We start from the raw sequence: 6,332 nt of genomic DNA on the forward strand, positions 1-6,332 counted from the left end.
TTTCAACTGAGAAGAGACTAGGAGTGAGCAAAAGTAACTTCTGTGATGGCACATCCCAAAATCTCCCCCTGTTCATCAGGCTTATGCTGCCATTTTTTTTAACATGAATGCCATAAGGAGGCAATTCCTTAATGCACATGTCCAAAAAGGAGAACACCTCCCTTTGTCCCTATATCCAATCAGCATATTCCATTCAACCTACAAGCCCAGGACATTTTGACACTTTTATCCTCAATCTATGCCCACCCTAACTCTTAGGGGAGGTGGATTTGGGAAATTTTCTCCTATCTCCTTGCTTGACACCCTGCAATAAAACTCTTTTTCTCTGAAGCTGGTTAACCAGTGTCAATGTTTGGCTTACTGCACATTGGGCAACAGTCCCTTGTCTGGTAACACCAGTCAGCACAAGTGGGCAGATAGGGTCATACCAAACCACCTTCCTCTAGCCTTCTTGCTTCGTCCTTGGATTACTATATCATTATAAGATGGTAGATCAAAGACTGTGATTGAAAAACAATGAGCAAAGTCTTCCATATCTTTAGAATAAAATGGTAAAATGTGTCCTTAACAATTGTTTCCTTTATAGGTTTTCACATGCTATGAAGTGTTGAATAAGTGATGCCGAAATATATTACTACCACTTGTATATCAATAATTTAAATAAAAACATAAAAACAACATTGACACCAAATTACAAGATATGACAAAATAATTATTGGGCCAAAGTAATAAAATAACATTTAATGAGGAAAAATGTTAATGTTATTTGTTTCCAAAAAATATTTGTAAACTCATTAATATGAAAAACTAATTTAGTCCAGGGCCATACCAGACAGGTTAATGCCTTTAACAGTATCTTCAATCAGTAACTTTCTACTCTTTAAATTATTTGGGACAGGTAGCTAATGCCCCAAATAGCCTATACCACTTTTGAATATATATATATATATATATATTCAAAAATATATTTTATATATATATAAAATAATATACATATAATAAGAAATAAGAATAAGAAAAGTCTTCTTGATATTGGGTTCAGTTTTGCCTTATTTTAACATGTATCAGTAAGTTTCACTTTTACCATCCCGGATGGCAGTTGTCCAGATATTTGCAGAGAACTTTCAAAAGAAATAGCTAAGACATCATTTCTTCTTCATGCTGCCTCCACAATTCCTTTGACAGTTCTTCACAGGACATTGCTTAAATCCCCTAACTACTTTTTGTTTTTCACCCAAGAAACACCATAGTATACCAATATGCTTCAAAGTGTAGGATGCAGAAATTGACACACATTCACGTGAGATCTTATTTCCCTTGTAATTTAAAGGTGTCACACAAAAGGCCAGCTTACTCCAGTTTCGGAGCTTTTCCTATGTCTGCAGTTACTTAAAAACAATCAGCTCAAGATAAACTTTATGCCAGAGACACATTTTTGGGTGGTAGATTTTGTTACCCTTCATGAGCTTATTACATTATAAGCTTGGGCCATTTCAGGAAGTTACTCAGTTTTCCTGTGTCTCTCCCATGTATATAGGAGATATATTAAATATGTTTGTTTTCCTCCATTATGGGAGATGGAAGGGGTTTCAGCCAAAAACTGGGAAGGGTAGAGGAAACATTATTCTTCCTCCCCTATGTTTTCTTTGAGTCAATTCTGTAATACGGCTCATCACCATTTAAGCAAATTCAAATGTCATTGGTAGGAGTGTGATATCTAAACCTTAGCAATTGATATCCTTATTATACACTATATGAGTTATACCATATCTGGAAGATTATCTCCATTCATAGAAAACATCTGTTGTAGGGCACACAGTGGCTCAGTGGGTTAAGTGTCTGCTTTCAGCTCAAGTCATGCTCCCATGCTAAAGAGGGAGCCTGCTTCTCCCTCTCCCTCTGCCGTTTTCCCTGCTTCTGTGTACATGCTCTCTCTCTTACTCTCTCTCTCAAATGTTTTGAAAACTTTTTTAAGATTTTAAAAATAAAGAAAATATCTTTATGTTGTTATCTTGTTGAATCAGTGTGCATTCAGGAAACAGTACCCAGGAAGATAAGGATGGTTTCAGGACCATGTGACCTGAAGAACTGGTAACAACATGGCATCTCAGGTCAGAAAGGAGGAACTCACCAGGGATGGCTCCCTCAAAACTCTGAAGCATGACACCTGAAATGACCTTTGCTGTAGTTATTGCATAAGGCAGAATTAGACAGATGAAGAAAGGGAGGCAGAATTCGTAACATTACATTTAAATTCAGTAAATTTGCTCTCACTGCAAGTATTCAGGTAGAGGTAGGTTTCTAAATAGCAAGAAAAATATGTTAAGGATTTGGGTATTAGATGCCAGTTTGAATAAATCTCTAATTTCCCTTCAAAAGCTAAGCTTTTGGGACCAAAATTCCTCATCAGTTCCAGAGAAAACCAGGCATGTTGGTAATAAAGCAACATAAAGGCAGAAAAAGAAAACTATACAGGCACTATGCAGCAGAACAATAGAACAAGCTATCCTGGACTCATCTGCAGCATCAGTCCATCCTCTCCCTTGGTCCACCTAGATGCTTCCCTCTGGCAGGTCATTTCCTCTCAACCTCTCCTGAGACCTCCAGACTCTCTGCCCTATACCTCCTGGTGTGTGGTGCTCCCAGAACCTTCAACTGAAGCAATAGGGAGGAGCCATTTAATTCCCTCAATGACTTACCTTGCCACTTTAACCTTTGGAGGCCCTTCTGATTTTTTTTTTCTATTAAGTTTTAACTTTTTAATGAAATAGTATGTTATATACGTCACTAAGAAAAAATGATGTATGTCAATATACATCCATACATGCATTTAATCCAGCATATACAAACATTTGTTTCAGATGTCACTGAAGTCATTTCTCAAAGCAGACAAAAGGTAAGATTTTTCATTTCTCTGTTCTTATTTAGTAAGTTAGAAACTAAATTAGTAAAAATGAAAGTTAGGGATGAAATAATAAAAATGTAAAACTCTAACGGATGACAACTTGGGTTGGCCAGTTCTGAGACACACACATGCACCTGACAGACACTGTGATTTATAAGTTTTAAATATCATTTGTTAAAGAAGTAACACAATTAATACTTGATGTATCTGTCCCTTTTTTAAAAAAGTTATAGCTTGCCTGGTGGTAAACAAGTATTATAGGTTTTTCTTCCTTCTTGCCAGAAAAAAAAACAAAAACAAACAAAAAACTATAATACCAAATGGTCATTTGATTTAATATTAGATAATGATTTAAGAGCTTCCATAAAGTGAGAAAGTCTGAAGTCATTATTATAAATGTCCTTTCTCTCTCTAACGATCCTAACCATGCCTTGGTATTTAATCACTAAGGAGACTATAAAGATATAACTCCATAAATAACCCATATAGAAAGAAGTGCTTATGGACACAGGTCTCTGGTTTCTTGACTATCAAGCTCCCTGAAGTATATATTGTTGAGAAATACTGGAGTGATGAGGTGTGTAAGGAAGTAGAGAACTCCAGGTATGATTTTCACACTGATAGCTTTGCTTCCCTTATTTAAAATAACAACAAAGGAAAAGCATCCAAGCATCTCAAGTAACAGGTATTCTCTAGGTGAATAATAATTATGCCTCTAGACTTAAAAAATGGCGATCTCATGGATGGCAAATAAGACAATAAGACATGTGACTGGGGATAGCTAGGACTTGGCTACTGTGCAATCTATACACTAGTATTTTGCTTCAAAGATTGTGCATCAATAGTTCACTCTCAGCTGAATTTAGTAAATTTGAATGAACTGCACTGGAATGCTAACTCACCAAACTACTTTTGTGCAATGGCATGAGATTTCATGCTTTTGATATATTTGATAAAACAGTGGAGCTAACGGATCATGGGGTTCCACTAAACAGAAATATTTCTAGAACAAACACGGCAAAGAGAAAAAAGTATGTCTGTCTGATAAAGGACCTATAACAAACCTGAAGAATGAGATGCATCAAAGTGAAACTCATCATATTGGTGACAGGTATGGCTGTGCAGGCACTAATTAACCATCTGAAATTACTGGGGATTTGTTATGCATGGACTGCTTTTGTAAGTTCAGAACTGAGTCATCCTGGATACCCGTGGCAAAAATTTAGATTTTTTTTTCAATATGAGTGATAGATAATTATAAATATTTATAAGTGAACATGATTCATATTATTATGAATAATAAGAAAACAAAGAAAGAAAGGAATATCTCCTAATATTTGCTACGGTTAATAAGGTAGAAGCCTGCAGCTTCTCTATACAGCATGACAAACAAGGTAAGTTTCTAGAGCTCAATTAATACTGTGTAATAGTATATAGCTCACCCAGAACATTATGTTGTAAGCACATTGCATAATATATCTATAGACTGTCCAGAACATCAGCCTCCTCTTCTGTACTTGTCACTTTACCTCTGCTCCTTCTCTCGTCTGCTCCAAGTCCTGAATGCTTGTGATGTGTTGCAGAATCAGTTCCTAATGTATTTCAAAGCCAGAAGCTACCTATCTATTCGTTGAAGCATGTTACAATGTCCTTAGAGCCCTTTACTGCCTCTCCGTTCCCTTCTGAAACCATCACCAAATATTCCTTCTATCTCTTGACTCTTCAGCTCCAATTTGCTTCTGCTAATTTCATCCCAAGACAAAGACAAACCACGATCTAGTCGTTAGAGCCCGTGTGGCAGGAGCTAATTTGGCGTCTCTGTGTCCCGCATAGGGACTGATTCACCGCGTGGCCCTGGGTGAGTTACTTAGCCTCCATTGCCCCATGTGAACCTGAATCTTAATAACACCTACCTCACCAGGGGTTATGAGAATTCATTAATAAACTATCATTATCGGTCTTCATTATGCACCTGTGTGTAGCCCAAAACAATCCCTCTTGTTCTAATTGAGCAGTACAGTGTGTGTTTTTTCCTGTGGTTTTATTTTTTATGTGTGGGGAGGGACCATTGTGTGTTCTCTCCACTCCTGCTCAAGACAGCTATTAGACCAGACTGCTTTATCTGGGTAATTTGGCTTAGTGGAATTTTTTAAGTCATACTGCAACCTAGATGTTGACACTGAGAAATTAAAATGATGATTATTAGGCTGGGCTTCCATCCATTGCAAATTGACGGGCTCATTTTTCTCTTTCAAAACTGCCAGCTAGCTGGCCCCTTTGCTTCTCAAAGCAGCAAAGTTTTAAAGAACCGAGGAACATTACCCAAGCCACAGTGCAATAACTCTAATAAACTGCACCTGTGGATGACTCTCTGGTTTATTTATATACTGTATCACAGGTCATTAACAGAAAATAACCCACTGAGATACAACATTCTTGTTTACAGTGAGGTTCTGGTGGTGACAGCAGGAATATAAAACACAAAATCAACAGGGAACACTGAACTAATAAAAAGACAAGGGTCTATAAAGCATAGAAAAAAACAAAGCCAACTGTGCAGGCAAAAATAAAATAAAATAAACTTCCATCATAAAACAATCAAAAGCTACGGTATATTTATAGAGACAGGGGAACCCAAAGACCCACTGAGCTGGAATATTTATGGGTGTCAGACTGAAAGTCAGGAAATCTGTGTGCAGTTGGGAGTGAAAGCTTGATCAGTTGTATATATCCCTAGAAAAACACATTTGTTTCACCTTCTTTTGGTCGTCCTTAGCAAACTTTCCAACCAATAAGCTTTAAGATATCTTGGTCATTAGGCTCTGGAATTAACTTTCCAGAAAGTTAACATATGAGGAGTTTAGAAAATGTTTGCTAAGGGGGTGCCTGGGTGGCTCAGTCAATTAAGCATCTGATTCCTGACTTCAGCTCAGGTTATGACCTCACTCACGGTCCTGAGATCAAGTCTCCACACCCAGCACAGAGCCCACTTAAGTTTCTCTCTTTCCCTCTCCTTCTGCCCCCTCCCCTTCTCTCTCTAAAAAAAAGAAGAAAATGCTTGCTAAGAAATCCTTATGCTAAAAAGTAAAATTTTGACATTACCACTATTATACCATTTCTCTACTTTTATATTGTTAACAGTGGAGTCTTTCTTTACAAGCAATTGATCACTTGTAGGTAGTATAATTTTAAATTTTATTGAGCCCATTTGCCTCAATAAAACTTCCCTACTTCTGAATCACAGTATTTGGAATTCTGTTCTTTTCTATACAATGTTACCTCCCTCTACCACTCATCTGTTAAGTGATAATACTTTTAAGATGAATAATGCAAAGTTCACAAGAAATGTTATTATAGTAAGTATGTAGGTGATTCTGGAAGAAAAGGAAAAAATAAGGAAAGGACAAAGGGAAAGAGGGAAGGAGGG

At 37.0% G+C, this 6,332-nt stretch overlaps 1 long non-coding RNA gene across 1 annotated transcript in view; it reads left to right on the forward strand.

Annotated features, from left to right (window-relative positions):
• Positions 1-4,803, forward strand: part of LOC144320377 (uncharacterized) — a 51,937-nt gene extending 47,134 nt beyond the window's left edge. Inside the window, exons 2-3 of the long non-coding RNA XR_013385883.1 lie at positions 2,862-2,896; positions 4,632-4,803. This is a non-coding gene — a long non-coding RNA (uncharacterized LOC144320377). The remainder of the gene's footprint in view (positions 1-2,861; positions 2,897-4,631) is intronic.
• The last annotated feature ends 1,529 nt before the right edge of the window (positions 4,804-6,332 follow it).

This window comes from Canis aureus, chromosome 9, assembly GCF_053574225.1.
Source record: "Canis aureus isolate CA01 chromosome 9, VMU_Caureus_v.1.0, whole genome shotgun sequence".
Lineage (NCBI taxonomy): Eukaryota > Metazoa > Chordata > Mammalia > Carnivora > Canidae > Canis > Canis aureus.